At 44.2% G+C, this 17,674-nt stretch overlaps 1 protein-coding gene across 1 annotated transcript in view; it reads left to right on the top strand.

The window, feature by feature from the left end:
- Window positions 1-17,674, top strand: part of GNB1L (G protein subunit beta 1 like) — a 67,143-nt gene that overhangs the window by 9,296 nt on the left and 40,173 nt on the right. The window lies entirely within an intron of this gene.

The raw sequence follows: 17,674 nt of genomic DNA, 5'->3' as shown, positions 1-17,674 counted from the left end.
CCCAGCACAGGGCTGGGGCCTGTGGATGATGGGTGCTCATGCACTTGCCACATTCTTCTGTGTCCCTATTGGTGGGGCTGCCAGCTGGGTGCACAGGACATCTGACTCCCCTGCCCCCTGCTGTGCCTACGCTGCCCACCTCACCTCTGTGTCTGAGCACTGCAGGGGACTGGGGAGTGTTTGTGGGTTGTGGAGCCAGGGCTCTTTATTCACAGGCTGTGCATAGGGGGGCCCCTCAGTGAGGGGTCCACCTGCAGCACCCACAGGGCAGAGCAAGTGGGAGGCTGGCCTCTGTCCTCATTTGCATGTCTGTGGATGTGGGCAAGCACATTGCTGGCATGCATGTGTAAGCATGTGCACAGTTGACTGCATGAAGCTGGGTGGTTGGGAGTTGAGACATACACCTGGCCACACCACCACCTGTGTGTGATAGGGGACCTCCCCTTTCCACCCAAGGTGGCCTCCGCCACAGGAGGAGCCACACAGGCAAGTCCCTGTCAGAAAGTGTCAGCCCCAGCTTGCTTAGGGACCCCTCCTCCAGCTCCGACCAAGTTTCCAGGGCACATCCCCATCCCCGAGGCCAGGGGCACCAGCCCCAGGGGATTGGTCCCCATCCTGCACCCTCTGTGAGTGTTGTCTCTCTCTGATGGGATCGGCAGCTGGCCTACGTGAACCAGGCCTCTGAGCAGAGGCTGAACTAGTGCACGGGAATGTCACGCTTCCTGTAAAGCAGCGAGCTTTTCCGTGTGTTCACCCGGGGCAAAAAGGCCGGTCCCCTCTGCTGGCTGGGTTCCTGCCTCTGCCCGTAAGTGCCTGGGGCAGGCTGGCTAACAATATCCAAGTCAGGCTTCCTTCCTGCCATCTTGCCAGGCTCCTGGGACCCGCTCCTGGGGCGACGGACATCCCCAGCCACAGCGTGAGATGCCTGCTCACAGAGAGACCCCGCCTGCCCATCCTGCCTGCCTCTGCAGCCTGGTGGCTCCTCACGCTGGCATTTCCTCTTGGCTCAGCTGAGGCAGCCCGTGTCCCAGTGCAAAGGAGAAGTCTGACTTGCAGCCTCAGCGCCTGCCTGGCGCCCCTGCTGACTGTGGAGCTGGCCAGCAGGTCACTCCTCATGCCCCAGCCATGAGGCTTCCAGGCATCCCCAAGGAAGAAAACTAACCCATGTCCTTGTCTCCATGAGACCCACTCCCCCTGCCAGCGTGGTGGGTGGTTGGTGGCCACGAGGACCCAAAGTGCTCGCAGAGCACCCAGCAGGGACTGGCAGTGCCTCGGGGGAGAACAGGCTGCAGTGGGCTGTCTAGAGGAACTTGCTTGTCTCTGCTCGGGAACGAATCGTGCCATTTGGGCGTGTCCCCAGCACAAGTGACTGATCTCTGGGACCCTCCCTCACACGCAGCAGGGCCTATCTGGAAGGGGGAGGCACAGACCTGGTGGGGTTCAGCATGTAGGCACCGTGCTGGGCCCCACCTGGCTCACTGCAGGCCAGGAGTCCTGGGTGGGGCACTCTGGGTCTCAGTCTCTGGAGAAGTGCTGGTGGCCAGCCCTGGGGCACCTGGGCCACTGCCCCAAGTGAGGTGAAGTCAGTGCCGGCCCCTGGCCTGAGGCAGTGAATCTTGCTGGGGGGCAGCTCTCCCCTAGGGGAGCAGGGTGGAGGTGCTTTGCCAGAGCAGAAGGCCCCTGTGGCAGAGCAAATGACCATTTCTCTAGGATGGAGAAGAGACTCAGACCCAGAAGGGAGATGGGTGGCTGTCCTTCGTCGGGGCCTACAGGACTGTAGCACTCTCATCTCCACTATGGAAATCGTGTCTATGGCTGGAATCTGAGTTCTGCTTTGCAGATTTGCCAGCTTACCAGTGCTCTGGGCAGCCGGGGCTCGGGTTCCCCTCCCTGCACTGAGCTGGTTCAGGGCTTTGTGGGCCTCAGGCCAAGCTGTCAGTCAGGGCCACTCCCTGAGAGGGATATGCCTGATGCAGGCCTGGAGGTGCTTTCTTCTCCAAGGGAAGGAGTTCTTGGGGGGCATACCTTATTCCCCGCCACAGAGAGACTGACATCGGTCAGCCCTGGGAGGTGGGAAATGGCTGGGGTTGGGCTGTGCACTTGCTGCCCGGGGGGCGGTGCCTGGCTCCCCCTCGCCATCGGGCTGCTGGGCACCGGCCCTCCCTGCCTCCCTGCCTCCCCGGAATTCTTCCTGGGATCTGCATCTTTGAAGCCGCTGCCTCCCTGCCCGCCTGGGCGCTTCCAAAGGCGGATACTGACAGAGGATTCAATGAATCGAAGGTCGCCAGTCGGGGCGTTGACAGATGCCCAGCCGTGATACTATTTCTGATTTAATAACCGAATGGGAGGCTGGCCCTCTGTAATAATTAGGGCTAATTACTGAGGAGGTGTTGACAGACGGGCTGAGAGGAAACAAACTACCTTTATCCCGTGGCTTAGAGTCAGATTACCAGCCCAGTGCTATCTGCCCCTCAGAAAGTAGACGCTTCAATCACTCAGCGAGGCTTCAAAGGGGAACAGGGCCTGACAATGCACGGGATTTGGAAAGGAGCTATGAAGTGCGCCTTTGACTCCGAATCGCCAAACGGAGCCCCATTCCAGAAATGGTTTCTTTGTGAAGTTTGAGTTAGTGCTGGTAGACCTGTTTCCCGTGCTCAGGACAGGGAGCTGGCTGCAGTGGGAGTGGGCAGGTGGGGGCCATGGCCAGGGCTGTGGCTGGTGTGTGGCCAGCTTGAGCTGCTTAGGTCCTTCCCAGGCCAGGTGACACTAGCAGAGTCCTGGTATCTCCAGTAGCTGGCCCTGGTAGCCGTGGGTCCAAACAGGGAGGTGCAGCATGTTTTCCTTGCCCAGGGAGGGTTTCTGGTCCTTTGTGGCCGTGAGTGGCAGGTAACAGGATAGGGACCTCACCATCTGAGCAGGCTCATCCCTTCCTGTTTGCAGCTAGAGTGCAGCTTTTCTGCAGCCCTCCCTGGCAGGTCTGGCCTCCCTTGAAGGGGGATGTGTCCTTGGCATTATTTATGGCAGGACCACCTCTTGGGGGCCTGGGCATTACTCACCAGGCTGCTCCCACCCCCGTCCTGGGCCGAGAGCCAAGGCCATGGAAGCAATCCTGGCCCCCGAGGCCTTGGTGGGCAGACATCAGTGACTGAGAAGGGTTGTTGGGGGCTAGTCTCTGACTGCCCCCACTGACTCCCTGCTGATCTCCCTGCATTTCAGAGATGGGGAACGGTGTGTCTAGAACTCAGTTTCCTGGTTTGAAGCAGCAGCACTGAGATGTGTGCCAGTGAACTGACCGGGATAGCCCAGGGCTCTGTGTCTGATGCAGCTTCTTGGAGTGGTGTGTGTGAGGCTTTTTGGGAGATCAGGGTTGCTGGCTGAGGCTGCAATGCAGCGGACAGTTCTGAGATTCTGGGCCTTACTGCTGTCTTCCTCACCAGGAAGGCAGGGGATGACACTGAGGTCTCTGCTCAGGACAGGCCTGTCCAGGAAGTGCCTTTCTGGTTCCAGGTGTAGCCTGGGAGGTGCCCGATGAGCAGGAGGTGGGAGGGAGCCCATTCACCAGCCACCTGTGTGCCTGCCTCAGGCCTCATGGCCTTGGCTTCATGTTCTTGCTGGCCTGGAGGACCAGCCAATTCAACATCTTCCTGCTAGAACGGCTGTGCTACTTCATAGAGAAATTAGGTGGGCTGGGCTGGTGAAGCGCAACAGTGGTTAGGTCAGTGCTCTTTCTGTCCCCAGCTGGCTGGGGACACCTTCTGGAAGTAACGATGGTCATAAAAGTCATCAGCTCATTTGCTTAACTGAATGACTACTAGCTTGTACCAGGGGGCACTGTTGATGAATTTATATTAGGGCAAAAATAAGATAGTAAATTATTTGGAATGGGAAAAGCGTGTAAAAGTTGACATTAAGTCTGTTTTGTTTGTTTATTTTAGAGGCAGGTCTCTTTAGCCTAGGCTGGAGTGCAGTAGTGTGATCATAGCTCACTGCAGCCTTAACCTCCTGGGCTCAAGTGATCCTCTCCTCCTGCTTCAGCCACCAAGATAGCTGGGACTATCTTGGCGGGCACCACCATAACTGGCCGATTTTTAAAAATTATTTGTTTGTAGAGATGGGGGTCTTGCTATGTTGCCTAGGCTCATTAAGTCTGTTTAAGTCACCTTGAGTAGAGATAGAAATTGACTCCAAAGCCAGAAACAGGAATTGAGGTTTCATAATACATTAGTGTAAATTAAATACCATTAACTGTAACACAAGAAAAAATAGCACAAGAATCTTGTACAATATATTTTATTTGAAACATAACCTGTGAGACTGTGGCCAAGAGCAGTGGTTGAGTGTGAACCTTGTGCACGGACGCATTTCTGAGCCCTTTTTCCTGTCAGCATCTTGCTCTGCGCATGACTAATGGACCAGGATTGATGCATTGTTAGTGACCGAAGTCCAGGCTTCACCCAGGGTTCCTGAATTTGCCCTAATGTCCTTTTCTGTTGCAGAATCCCATCCAGAACCCCACACTGCGTTTGCTCTCCTGTCTCCCCAGGCTCCTCTGGCCAGAACAACTTCTTAGACTTTTCTTGTTGTTGATAACCTTAAGTTTTGAGGAGCACTGGTCAGGCTCTTGTAAAATGTTCCTCCACCGGGATTTGTTGTGTTCTTCTCACGATTAGACTGAGCTTAAGGGTTTTGGGAAGAAAAGCACAAAGGTTGAATGCCATTCCTGGATGGATTTTCTTTTTATTTATTTCTTTTTTTTTTTTGAGACGGAGTTTCGCTTCTTCGCCTAGGCTGGAGTGCAATGGCACGATCTCGGCTCACTGCAATCTCTGCCTGTCGGGTTCAAGTGATTCTCCTGCCTCAGCCTCCCCAGTAGCTGGGATTACAGGCATGTGCCACCATGCCTGGCTAATTTTTGTATTTTTAGTAGAGTCGGCATTTCACCATGTTGGCCAGGCTGGCCTCGAACTCCTGACCTCAAGTGATCCACCCGCCTCGACCTCCCAAAGTGCTGGGATTACAGGTGTGAGCCACGCACCTGGCCCATTCCTGGATTTTCTATCATGTCAGTGGCACGTGTGGTCAGCATGACCTAGCCCTGCTGATGCTGAGCGTCATCACCTGGCGGAGGCGGTATCTGTCAGGTGTTTCTGCTGTAAAGTGGCTGTTTCTCTCTCCTTTCCGTACTCTCCTCTTAGGAAGGGAGTCACTGCATAACCCATATTTAAACGGTTGGGAGTTATCTACTCCTCCTTGATGGTAGAGTGTCTGCATAAAGTGGAATTCTTCTGTTTGGGAGATTTGTTTATTTAGTCATTTCTTTACCTCAGTGTGGACTCATGGGCATTTTATTACGACACTAGCTGCCCTCTCATCTACACTTTTGCTGAGGTTTCAGATACCCATGGTCAATTGCGGTCTGAAAATAGGTGAGTACAATACAACAGGATATTGTAAGAGAGAGACCACATTCACATAACTTTTATCATAGTATACTTTTTTTTTTTTTTTTTGAGGCAAGATCTTGCTGTGTTGCCTAGGCTGAAGTGCAGTGGTGTGAGCATAGCTCACTGCAGTCTCAAACTCCACGGGCTCAAGTGATCCTACCACTTCAACCTCTTGAGTAGCTGGGACTACAGACATGCGCCAACACACCTGGCTTATTATTATTATTGTTATTATTATTATTATTGAGACGGAGTCTCTGTTGCCCAGGCTGGAGTGCAGTGGTACGATCTTGGCTCACTGCAACCTCCACCTCCTGGGTTCAGGTGATTCTCCTGTCTCAGCCTCCTGAGCAGGTGGGATTACAGGCACCTGCCACCACACCTGGGCTAATTTTTGTATTTTTAGTAGAGACAGGGTTTCACCATGTTAGCCAGGCTGGTCTTGAACTCCTGACCTCAGGTGATCCGCTTGCCTCGGCCTCCCAAAGTGCTGGGATTACAGGTGTGAGCCATTGCGCCCTGCCCCAGCTAATTATTTTTTGTAGAGACAGGGTCTCCCTGTGTTGCCCAGGCTGGTCTTGAACTCCTGGGCTCAGTGATCCTCCTGCCTTGGCCTCCCAAAGTACTGGGATTAGAGGCATGAACCACTGTGCCTGTCTCTAATTTTTAAATTAAACTTTCCCGTAGGTATATATGTACACTGTAGGGAAAAACATGGTGTATATAGGGTTCCGAACTATTCATGGTTTTAGGCATCCACTGGGGGTCTTGAAAAGTATCCCTAGATACTTTTCATCATCATCATTCATCATCCCCCCTAGATAAGGTGGAACTACTGTATTATTGTTATTATCTTTATTATTGTGTGCGCTTACAGTGAGTCCTAACCCATGTCTGTGTCAACACCACCTCAATCAGGACACAGAAAACTGCTCATTCTCTCAAAACCCTGCCTTTTGCTGCCCTTTGGCAGTGATCCCCTCCCCCTCCTTCTGATCCATGACAGTCACTGGTCTGTCCTCTGTACCTATACTTTTGCCTTTTCCAGGATGCCATATAAATAGTATGTAGCCTTTTACTCAGTTCTTTGGAGATTCACCCACGTCGTTGCATTTATCAATAGTTTGTTCCTTTCTGTTGCAGAATAGTATTCCATTCATCCATAGATGGTCATTTGGGTTATTTTCTGTTTTAGGAGATTATATTTTTCACATTTCTGTCTTGGGTGGTTAGTTATAACTACTATAAACATTCATGTACAGGTTTTTGTTTGCATATAAGTTTTCACTTCTCTAGAATACTTATCTAGGAGTAGAATTGTTGGGCAACATGTTAATGCATATTTAATTTCATAGGAAACTGGACTGGGCACAGTGGTTCACGCCTGTAATCCCAGCACTTTGGGAGGCCAAGGCGGGTGGATCATGAGGTCAGGAGATCAAGACCATCCTGGCCAACGTGGTGAAACCCTGTCTCTACAAAAATTAGCCGGGCGTGGTGGCAGGCGCCTGTAATCCAGCTACCCAGGAGGCTGAGGCAGGAGAATCGCTTGAACCTGGGAGGCAGAGGTTGCAGTGAGCTGAGATTGTGCCACTGCACTCCATCCTGGCAACAGAGCGAGACTCTGTCTCAAAAAAAAAATAAATAAAAATAAATAAATAAATAAGAAACTGCCATACTCTTTTCCAGAGTGTGGGCACCATTTTGCATTTCACCAACAGGGTTCCAGTTGCCCCACAGTATTGCCAGCACTTGGTTTTGTTGGTTTTGACAGTTTTTTTCTGAATTTTAGCCACTCTAGTAGGTATGTAGTGGTATTTCATTATGGGCATAAGTTGCATTTCCCTAATGGCTATGATGTTGAGTTGCCTTTTGTGCTTATTTGCACATCTTTTTAGGTGGAGTGTTTGGCCAAATCTTTTATGCCTTTTTAATTGGATTGTTTAGTTGCTCTTGCATTTCCTTTAATGAGCACAAAAATAGATTGTGCAATTAAATTGCGTATGCAATAAACTGCACATATTTCAAGTGGACAGTTTGACAAGTGCGGCGTCTGTGACGCCATCCCCACACTCAAGACAACCAACATACCCACTGTGCCTAAAGTATCTTCCTGCCTCTCTGCATGCCCCTCCCTTCCTCCTCCCTGCACCTCTCTTCTCCAGGTTCCCTCTAATCTGCTTTCTGTCACTATAGGTCAGTTTGTATCTCCTAGAATTTTGCATAAATAGAATCACAGAATTTACTCTCTTTTTCTGGCTTCTTTCACCTGACATGATTATTTTGAGATTTATTCACATTAAAGCATGTATCAGTACTTCCTACTTTGTCATTGTCAAGGATGGATATATCCAGGTGTGGATATAGCTCTGTTTCTTCTGCTGTTGATGGGCATTTGGGTTGTCTCCAGTATGGGACTGGTTTTTAAAGAAATAGCCAAACTTTGTTCCCAAGGGGTTGTACCATTTTATAATCCCATCAGCAGTGTATGAGAGTTTCAATTACTTCATAAGCTTTCCAGCAACTGGAATGGTCAGTCTTTTCTGTTTTAGCCATTCTGATAAGTAGGTAATGGCATTTTATTGTGGTTTTAATTTACATTTTCCTAGCGACTAAAGATGTTGAGTATGTTTTCATGTCCTTATTTGCCATTTGCATATCTTCTTTGGTGAAGTGTTTGTTCTAATCTATTGCCCATTCTTAGTTGTTTTATTTTGTGAATGTGTTTTCCTTGTGGATTTTGAAAATTATATATTTGGTATATAAATTATCTGCCATATACATCATTTGAAAATATTTTTCCCCATCTGTATAGATTGTCTTTTCATTTTCTTAATAATCTCTTTTCAGGCCGGGCGTGGTGGCTCACGCCTGTAATCCCAGCACTTTGGGAGGCCGAGGCAGGTGGATCACGAGGTCAGGAGATCAACACCATCCTGGCTAACACGGTGAGACCCTGTCTCTACTAAAAATACAAAAAATTAGCCGGGTGTGGTGGTGGGCGCCTGTAGTCCCAGCTACTCAGGAGGCTGAGGTGGGAGAATGGCGTGAACCCAGGAGGCAGAGCTTGCAGTGAGCCAAGATCGTGCCACTGCACTCCAGTCTGGGCAACAGAGCGAGACTCCATCTCAAAAAAAAAAAAAAAAAAATCTCTTTTCAAGAGCAAAGGTTTCTAATTTTGTGGAAGGTGAATTTGTGTTTTTTATCTTATGGATTATGCTTTCTGAGGGTTTTTTAAAAAATCATGAATGGATGTTGAATTCTGCCCAGTGCCTTTTCTATATTAACTGATATGATCCTGTGGTTTTTCTTTAGTGTTAACATGAGAGTTTACATTGAATGATTTTTGAATATTGAATCAGCTTTGCATTCCTGAGATAAATGCCAGTTGGCTCCAGTGTATTCTTTTTCTACACTGTTGGATTAGATTTGCTGTTTTTCCCTCCCCAACTTGAGACTTAAGCAGCAAGCTATTATTTTGTTTGAGGATTTGTATGTCTATATTCATGAAATATGTTTGTTTGTGGTTTTCTTCTCTTTCTACTAACTTTGTCTGGTTTTGGTATTGGGTTAGTGCTAGCCTCATCAAATTAGTTGGGAAATGTTCTCTCTTTTTCTGTTTTCTGGGAAAATAATTTGTAGAATAGTGTTATTTCTTCTTTAAATGTTTGGTAGAATTTGCCAGTAAAGTCATGTGGGCTGGAATTTTGATTTTTTTTTCCCCAAGGATTTAAACTAAAAATGTGATTCCTTTAATTGATACAGGTCTATTCAGGTCTTCTCTTTCTTCACATAGTCTGTGTCTTCCAACTTTCATTTCAGCTAGGTTTATTTAGCTTGAATTTATTTGAGTTGTTCATAGTATCTCCTTATCCTTTTAATGTTTCTGGTGTCTGTAGTGATAACCCTTCTTTAATTATTATAATTTGTCTCTTTTCTCTTTTTATTGTTGTCAGTTCAGCTAGAGATTTATCAGTTTTATTGGTCTTTTTAAAGAACCGACCTCTTGCTTTATTTTCTCATTTGTTTTACTATTCTTTAAAAATATTTATTTCTGCTCTAATCTTATTTCCTTCCTTGTGCTTGTTTTGGGCTTACTTTGTCCTCTTTTTCTGTTATCTTAAGGCATAAACCAGGTCATTGATTTGGAGACCTTTCTTCTTGTCGATGTAAGTATTTAATGCTGTAAATTTCCCTCTAAGCACTGTTTTAGCTGCATCCTACACGTTTTGATATGTGGTGTTTTCATTTGTATTTAGTTTAGATATTTTCTAATTTCCCTTGGGACTTCCTCTTGAACCCATTGATTATATAAAACAGTGTTGTTTAATTTCCAAATATTTGGAGATTTTCATTATCTTGCTGTTATTGATTTCCAGTTTAATTCCATATGATCAGAGAGCATACTTTGTATACTTTGTTTTTTCACATTTTTTTTTTTTTCCGAGACAGAGTCTCGCTCTGTCGCCCAGGCTGGAGTGCAGTGGCGCGATCTTGACTCACTGCAACCTCCGCCAGCCGGGTTCAAGCAATTCTTCTTCCTCAGCCTCCCGGATAGCTGGGACTACAGGCGTGCGCCACTATGCCTGGCTAATTTTTTGTATTTTTAGGTGGGGTTTCACCATGCTGGCCAGGCTGGTCTTGAACCCCTGACCTCGTGATCTGCCTGCCTCGACGTCCCAAAGTGCTGGGATTACAGGCGTGAGGTTTTTTTTTTTTTTTTTTTTTTTTTACATTTTTAAGGTTTCTTTTATGACCCAGGATATGGCCTATCTTGATGAGTGCTCCATGTGCATTTGAGAAGAATGTGTTTTTTCTACTGAGTGGCATGTTCTGTAAATGTCACCTAGGTCAAGTAGGTAGATAGTATTAGTCAGGTCTTCTGTATGACTTCCTGGCCACTTGTTCAGTCAGTTACTAAGGAGGAGTTTAAGTCTCCACCTATAATTATGTAGTTATCTATTTCTACTTTCAGTTCCATCAGTTTTTTCTTCATGCATTTTGAAGTTCTCTTATTAGCTCAGTATTTACAACTTTTGTGTCTTCTTTATGAATTGATGCCATTTATCATTGTATCTTCTTCTTGTCCGTGATAATATTCCTCACTCTGAGGTCTACTTTGCCTGATATTAATATATCCACTGCAATTTATTATTTGTATAGCATATCTTTTTCACCTTTTTATTTTTTATAGCTTATAGTTGGGTCTTATAATTAGCATGTTGGGAGCATTTATGTTTATTGTAATGATTGGTATGGTTATATTTAGGTCTACTATTTTGTTGTTTTCTCTTTTTCTTCTCTTCTTTTTTTTTCTTCTATCCCCTCTTTCCTGTCCTCTCTTGAATTATTTAGGTATTTTAAAACATTGTTTTGATTTTTTGTTGGAACTTTGGCAGTATCTCTTTGTGTTACGTTTTTAATGGTTGCTGCAGGGATGACAGTGTACATACTTAACCCTTCACAGTCTTCTTAGAGTTAATATTTTTCCATTTCAAATAAAATATAGAAGGCTTACAACCACATAGGTCCCTTACCCTCCTCCATTATGTTATAACTGCCATATTGAAAACCTCAACAGATAATACAATTTTAACAATCATACATGTTTACTGAAGTGATAAAACCGCATTTTACCATTGCTCCTCCTACCTTCTTGAAGTTCCACATGTCTTTCTGGTATCATGTCTTTTGAACCTGAAGAACTTTAGCATTTCTTTTAGTGCAGATCTGTAGGCAAGAAATTCTCATTTGCCCTCGTCTGGGAATCTTTATTTTGCCTTCATCCCCAAAGAATATTTTGCTGGATATAGAGTTGTTTTCTTTCAGTTCTTTAACAAAGATGTTCCACCCTTCTGGCCTCCATGGTTTCATTATTATTTTTCAGCAGTTTATGATGTTTCAATATGGTTTTCTTTGAATTTATCCTATGGTTCGTTTATGGTTCATCGTGTTCTTAAACATATGTGCTTTTGTCTTTCTCTAAGTTTGTGAAATTTCAGGCATTATTTATTCAATTAATTTTTGGGTCCAAATCTGTTTCTCTCTTCTACTTCTCAGACGCCACTGCCCTTGATGTTAGACCTTTTACTATTATTCCACAAGTCCCTGCTATGCTAACCACTTATTTCAATCTTTTTTCTTTCTGATCTTATATTGAATAATTTCACTTACTCAATCTTTTATTTTATATTTATATTTATATTATTATTATTATTATTATTTTTCTCTTTGAGACGGAGTCTCACTTTGTCGCCCAGGCTGGAGTGCCGTGGTATGATATCGGCTCACGGCAACCTCCGCCTCCCAGTTTCAAGCAATTCTCCTGCCTCAGCCTCCCAAGTAACTGGGATTACAGGCGCCCGCCACCATGCCTGGCTAATTTTTGTATTTTTTTAGTAGAGGCAGGGTTTCACCATGTTGGCCAGGCTAGTCTCGAACTCCTGACCTCAAGTGATCCACCTGCCTCAGCCTCCCAAAGTGTTGGGATTACAGGTGTGAACTACCGCGTCCGGCCTATTTTATTTTATTTTAGAGACAGGGTCTTGCTCTGTTGCCTAGGCTGGAGTACGGTGGCACGATCATAGCTCACTGCAGCCTTGAACTCCTCAAGCCATCCTCCGTCTTGGCCTCCCAAAGTGCAGAGATTACAGATGTAAGCCACCACGCCTGGCCCACTTGATGTCACTCTGTCATCTCCCATTCCATTATTGATTTTTTTCAGATATTATTCAGTTCTGAAATTCGTATTTGTTTGGTTTTTTAAAAAATAATTTCTATTTCTCTGCTGAGAGTTCTTTTCCCTCCATTCAGTTCAAGGATGTTTATTTTTGCCTCATGCAGCATAATCATAAAGCTGCTTTAAAATTTTTACCAGATATTTCCAACATCTGAATCTTCTCAAGGTTGGCATCTGTAAATTGCCTTTTCCCTTGAGAGTTGGTCTCATTTTCCGGGTTCTTTGTATGCTGAATAATTTTGGATGATATCCTAGACATATCCTGGGTTGAATAGTGTGTGAGGTCCTCCAGAGAGAGCTGAGTTTGGCGCTAGCAGGCAGTCAACCCAGTTAGATTTGCACAAGCTCCATCTCGCCCTCCGTGGGCTGTGGTTTTAATCTCATTTTTATTTTCAGAGCTTTTGACATGCTGCTTTGGTTCTGTCTCGCACATCAGCCACCCAGGGCTCAGCCTGAGACCTGAGTGGTGGTTTACTTCCCTTCTTACAGCTGGTGCTGCTTTGGGTCTGCCCTGTGTATACACAGCTCAGGGGTGAGCTTGAGGCTTCTGTGTATTTATTCACAGAATTGGGGAACTTTTTTTAGCTCTCCCCACTCTGTAGTTTCCCCCCTTGCCATCTTGCAGGGTTCCCTTTCCTTGGTTCCCCTGACCAGAAAGACAAGCTTCTCTCTGAGTCACTTTCCCCTGGGCTCTGTGTGCAGGGCCATCCCTGGGGCAGCACCGTGAGAGAGGGGGACAGTAAACCTTCAGGGTTTCCCCTCACATTCTTGGGGCCGTAGCGCACCTTTTTCTCTGTATCTCTATCTAGAAATTTGGAGTTTTATCCAAGTTTTAGCCACTGCTGCCTGGTAGCTCTGCAACCAGGGCCAACTGTAGGGCAGCACCCCAAAACACACATACGAATAACCTAGGAAACATGTCTCTGTGTAGGTCACTGTCCTAAGCTTTGCTTTCCTCCAAAACCCGGCTGGCTGCTGTTGCCCACTTTTCTGTTTTCAGAGAATTGTTTTTTGGGATTTTTTGGGGGGCGGGATAGAATCTTGCTCTGTTGCCCAGAGAGGAGTGCAGTGGCACAATCACAGCTCGCTGCAGCCTTGAACTCCTGGGCTTAAGTGATCCTCCCACCTCAGCCTCCCAAGTAACTAGGACTGCAAGCACACGCTATCAGCCCAGCTAATATTTTTTATTTTTCGTAGAGACAGGGTCTGACTATGTTGCCCAGGCTGGTCTTGAACTCCTGGCCTCAAGTGATCCTCCCACCTCAGCCTCCCAAAGTGCTGGGATTAATGTTAGCCACTGTGCCCAGCCTTAGGTAGTTGCTTTTTATATTTTGTCCAGAGTTTTGAGTTGCAGTCAGCCTGAGAGAGAGGCTGTAATGAGCTTACTTCATCCTGCCAGAACAAGAAGCTTTTCTGTAGTTTTAATTTACATTTTTCTATGAGTAAGCTTTCGGTTGAATATCTTTTCATGTGTTTAATGGCCATTTTCATAGCTTTTTCTGAAATGTCTATTCATCTCTTTTTCCCATTTTTCTATTGAGTTTTTAGCCTTTCCTTAATATTGAAAAGTTTATTTATATTTTAAAGATATTAATTTTTAAATTTCTTTTGAGATGCAAATGCTAAAATTTTTGTCTTTCTTTTTATTTCTTTTATTTTTTTTTTGAGACAGAGTCTCACTCTGTCGCCCAGGCTGGAGTGCAGTGGTGTGATCTTGGCTCACTGCAAGCTCCGCCTCCCGGGTTCACGCCATTCTCCTGCCTCAGCCTCCCAAGTAGCTGGGACTACAGGCACCTGCCACCACACCCAGCTAATTTTTTGTATTTTTAGTAGAGATGGGGTTTCACCGTGTTAGCCAGGATGATCTCGATCTCCTGACCTTGTGATCCTCCTGCCTCAGCCTCCCAAAGTGCTGGGATTACAGGCATGAAAAATTTTTATTTTTCTATAGTCAGAATTATCCATTTTATTTTTTATTTTTTATTTTTTTTAGATAGAGTCTTACTTTCTCACCCAGACTGGAGTGCAGTGGCATGATCTGGGCCCACTGCAACTTTCGCCTCCTGGGTTAAAGCAGTTCTCCTGCCTCAGCCTCCCGAGTAGCTATACAAAGATTACAGGTGCTTGCCACCGCACCCAGATAATTTTGTATTTTTAGTAGAGATGGGGTTTTACCATGTTGGCCAGGCTGGTTTTGAACTCCTGACCTCAAGTCTCAGCCTTCCAAAGTGCTGGGATTACAGGCGTTGTATCTAAATTTTGAGTCATGACAAACCTTTTCCACAACCACGTTAATAATGCAGTTCTTCCATGTTTTCTTCTAGTGCTTGGTTTATTTTTTACATATGGATCCCAGATCCACTTGGAGTTTATGCTCGTGTATTTCACTGTAAGATATGGATCTGATTTTATATGGTTAACCATTTTTGTTCCAGTGATGTGAGATACCACCTCTTTTATGTATTAAACTTCCACACGTACTTGGGTTTATTTCTAGGCTTTCTATTTCACTGATCCATCTGTCTATACAGGAGTACTATACTTTTAATCCTAAAGACTTGAGTACCTGTTAGTATCTGATAGGGCTAGCTCCTTTGCAGCTAATTTTTCCCCATGTTTTTCTGTGCATGCTACATTTTTGTTTATCCAAGTGAGTGTTAATATCAACTTCTCTAACTCCATAAAGAAGCTTGCTGGTGTTTCCGTTGGGGTTGTGTTAAATTTATAAATTAATTTGGGGAGAAGAGACATCTTTATGTTGATGTTGAATTGTCTTAACCAAGAACAAAGGATCCTTTTTCCTTTGTTCAAATCTACTTTTGTGTCTTCCAAGAGAATTTTAACATTTTCTTCATGTAGGTTTTTCATATTTATTTATTAAAGTTATTCTTAAGTATTTTATCTTCTTTGGTATAAAGGGAATTTTCTCTAACTGGTTATTATTTTTGTGCAAGTAATATTGTGCTCTTTATTGTTATTGTATACAAATAACATAGAGACTATTGAATTCTCTATGTTAGTTTTACATTCTGCTACCAGTTGAAGTTTTTTTTTAATTATTTGAATCTGTTTTATCATTGATTTTCTATGGCTTTCCATGTATACCATCATATAATCTGGAATATGGTTTTGTTTTCTTTTTCTAGAGATGGGGTCTTGCTGTGTTGCCGAGGCTGGAGTGCAATGGCTAGTCACAGGTGTGATCATAGTACACTGTAGCCTCAAACTCCTGAGCTCAAGCAATCCTCCTGCCTCAGCCTCCCAAGTAGCTGGGACTACAGGCGTGTACCACTATACTCAACAGGAAGATAGTTTAATGTCTTCTTTTCCAATTATAAACCTCTACTTAATTTTTCTTGACTAATTGCCTTGGCTTATACTGCCACTACAATGTCGAATGGTAGTAGAGATAGCAGGCATTCTGATCTTAGTGGGAATGTCCCCAATATTTCTTCATAAAATAATATGTTGGATTTAGGACCAAGGGGGATGTATATATATATATTTAACCTCTAAGAAATGCATCAATGTCTGTTTGTTTACGTATTTTAATAAAAAAATGGGCATTGAATATTGTCAAAGGCTTTTTCAGCATCTGTGTAGATAATTACATGCTTTTTCTCATTATATCTATTAATACGGTATATGGCTTTCATAAATTCCCTATTTGAACCAACCTTGCATTTCTAGGATAAATTCCACTTGATCACTGTATATTAATGTGATATTGGGTCTTGTTTACTAATATTTTACTTACTATTTTTGTGTGATAGTCATAACTGGTATTGGTCTATACTTTTCTTCTGATCAGAGCTTTAAATATATCTCATAAATTGGTACATAGTATTTTTCATTTAAAAAAAATTTTTGTGGTTTCAGTTATCCCATTTCACCTAAAAGTTGTTTTTAAATTTCTATTTGATAAGACCTTTTTGTTTTTTATTTTATTAATTTCTAATTTAATTGCACTGTGGTCATAGAATTTTATTTATAAATATTTCTTCTTTATGAAACTTACTGATATTTCTTTGTGACCCAATATACAGTCAATTTTTATACATGTCCCATGTACCCTTGAGAAGAAGAGGTAGGCTCTGTTATGAGAGTATAAAGTTCCATTATAGATCTGTAGTATCTACCTTGTTGGTTGTATTTTTTGGATCTTCTATCTGCCTACTTATTGTCCACGTGATTTGACTTGTACTAAGAGTAGTATGTTATGGCCGGGCACGGTGGCTCATGCCTGTAATCCCAGCACTTTGGGAGGCCAAGATGGGCAGATCATCTGAGGTCAGGAGTTCAAGACCAGCCTGGCCAATGAGGTGAAACCCGATCTCTATTAAAAATACAGAAATTAGCCGGGCACTGTGGCGTGTGCCTGTAGTCCCAGCTACTCGGGAGGCTGAGGCACAAGAACTGCTTGAACCCCAGAGGCAGAGGTTGCAGTGAGCCGAAACTACGTCACTGCACTCCAGCCTGGGTGACAGAGCAAGACTCTGTCTCAAAAAAAAAGAAAAGAAAAAGAGTAGTATGTCATATTCTCCAATCATTAGTAGGCTTCTTTCTGTGTGACTCTGCATCTCCTGTCGTTTCTGCTCTATAGAGGTGGTATCTCTGTTATATAGTGCATAGATATTAAAAACTGTTACATAGATTAATTATATATTATATATAGATATTAAAAACTGTTATATATATAGTTGTTTTTTTTAGATAGGGTCTCACTCTGTCACCCAGGCTTTAATGCAGTGGTGTGATCACGGCTCACTGCAGCCTCAAACTCCTGGGCTCAAGCAGTTCTCCTTCTTCAGCATCCCAAATAGCTGGGACTATACGACTGTGCCCAGCGAATTTTTATTTGTTTTGAGAGATGGAATCTGACTATGTTGCTCAGGCTGGTCTCAAACTCCTGGCCTCAAGTAATCCTTCCACCTCAGCCTCCCAAAGTGTTGGGACTACAGGTGTGAGCCCACCACACCTGGCAATAAACTGTTACATTTTGTAAACTGCAATGAAGAATTAAAAACTATCTGTCTTTGTCAAGTCTAATGCTTTTTGGCTGGAATTCAACTTTGTCTGCTATTAGTATTTCAACCCCTACTTTCTTATTGTTTCTGTTTGCCCCATATACCTTTTTGCCCATCTCTAATTTTAGCGTTTTGGAATTACTTTGTGTTACACTCTTTTTCTTATTGAGTGACATATTCTGAGTCAAGGAGTAAATTCTGAGAATGAATCCTTGAACAGATACGTGTTGTGAACATTTTATTTCTGTCTGTGACTTCAGTTTTGACTCCCTTCATGTCTCTTGATGAGAATTATGGCTTTGAGCTTCATCCATGTAAGACTGGAGTTGATTCATTTTCAGTTCTGTGGAGTATTCTATCGTACGAATTTACCCAATGTGTTCCTTTCTGCAGTTGCTAGCCATTTGGGTTGTTTTTGGTTTTTGTTATTATACCCAATACTACTAGGAACATTCTAGTGTGAG

The sequence above is a fragment of the Pan troglodytes genome, chromosome 23 (assembly GCF_028858775.2).
Source record: "Pan troglodytes isolate AG18354 chromosome 23, NHGRI_mPanTro3-v2.0_pri, whole genome shotgun sequence".
Lineage (NCBI taxonomy): Eukaryota > Metazoa > Chordata > Mammalia > Primates > Hominidae > Pan > Pan troglodytes.
The sequence above is the reverse complement of the archived record's forward strand: the minus strand, read 5'-3'. Positions and strand labels throughout refer to the sequence as shown.